This window comes from Austrofundulus limnaeus, unplaced genomic scaffold, assembly GCF_001266775.1.
Source record: "Austrofundulus limnaeus strain Quisiro unplaced genomic scaffold, Austrofundulus_limnaeus-1.0 Scaffold25, whole genome shotgun sequence".
Classification (NCBI taxonomy): Eukaryota; Metazoa; Chordata; class Actinopteri; order Cyprinodontiformes; family Rivulidae; genus Austrofundulus; species Austrofundulus limnaeus.
The window spans coordinates 324,554-325,759 of record NW_013952427.1 but is presented as its reverse complement, the minus strand read 5'-3'; the positions used below and the strand labels follow the sequence as shown (position 1 = coordinate 325,759).

The 1,206-nt window shown below is 40.1% G+C and overlaps 1 long non-coding RNA gene across 1 annotated transcript in view; it reads left to right on the top strand.

Annotated features, from left to right (window-relative positions):
• The first annotated feature begins 92 nt into the window (after positions 1-92).
• LOC106514968 (uncharacterized) overlaps positions 93-1,206 on the top strand; it is a 3,075-nt gene continuing 1,961 nt past the window's right edge. The window contains exon 1 of the long non-coding RNA XR_001309944.1: positions 93-195. This is a non-coding gene — a long non-coding RNA (uncharacterized LOC106514968). The remainder of the gene's footprint in view (positions 196-1,206) is intronic.

The window sequence follows — 1,206 nt, the reverse complement described above, 5'->3', positions numbered from 1 at the left end:
TGTGTGTGTGTGTGTGTGTGTGTGTTGTTTTATAAGTGGTGAACAGGTGGAACTCTTTGAATGGTCTGGAGCTGGCAGTCTGGACCAGTGAGGGCAAGCACCTACAGATGACACCATCCTGCATGCTGCACAGAGATGGAGGTTTGAAATAGTTGTTGGAGATCTGTGATACTGCACCATCATAAGTAACTTTTTGTAAGAGAGTTTTATATTGTGTGCTTTGACTTTAGTTTTATGTTTTCTTTTTCCTCCCCTGTAAGGAGAAAAAGAGAGGAGAGTTATTTGACTAAATGGAGACAAGCTCCCATGCTCCAAAGTTATTTAAGTCTGTAGTTCTCTCACTGTGCAGGTTTCCACCCCTCATAGCTCGCACGTTACAGGGAGTACTAATTGAAGGAGGTAAAAAAAAATAGATCCTTTTTGTTCGAGCATCACTTTTCTGTTTCTCTGTCAGGAGTTAAGTAAGGATTTTCTTATACTTGATGTAATTGGTCAAAGCAATCCACCAACGGGGTTAGACCGACATCTAGTGGTCAACTGGAGCAACTAAATGGAAAACTTTTGTTTCCCGTCACAAATCAAATCTGTCATGTACCCAGAAGGCATTGCTTCAGTTTTCCAATAAACAGTTTTAAAATTGCGTTATTGATGCTTCTTTAATGAAAAATCTACAATAAACAAAAGAAAAAGACAAAGAAGCAGCCAAAGTAGCAATCCTCAACAACATTTTAAAGAATCAGCCGAACTAACAATCCTCAACAACTTTTTAATTGTTACACCAGGAGCCAAAGTTCTGTTTCAGGAAATCACATCCCCAGCAATCAGTGCTTGCAGGATTAAGCTGTACAAGGGTTCTTACACCGCTAGTCAGCAGTGTTGTACATATATTGTACATGAATTTTTGCCAACTAGTAAGTGTCAAATTGAACTTGCACTTTAAAATTAGCTTCTGTTATTTTCTCTATGGCATAAGCGTTTTTGAAGATGTGGACCTAAATAATTTCATAAGCGCTTTAGAAATTGCGGAGCTAATTTTTGGGTTAGTGCTGCCCACCACTGGATAAAGCCACTGCAGACAATCTGCCCATAATCACACCCACAGAGTGAGACACACACACACATACCTGAGCAGAATTGAACAGATCCAAACCAAATAGGGCAGAACCGTGCTCATAGAGAAGGGGCTTATGTGGCCATCAGGGCACT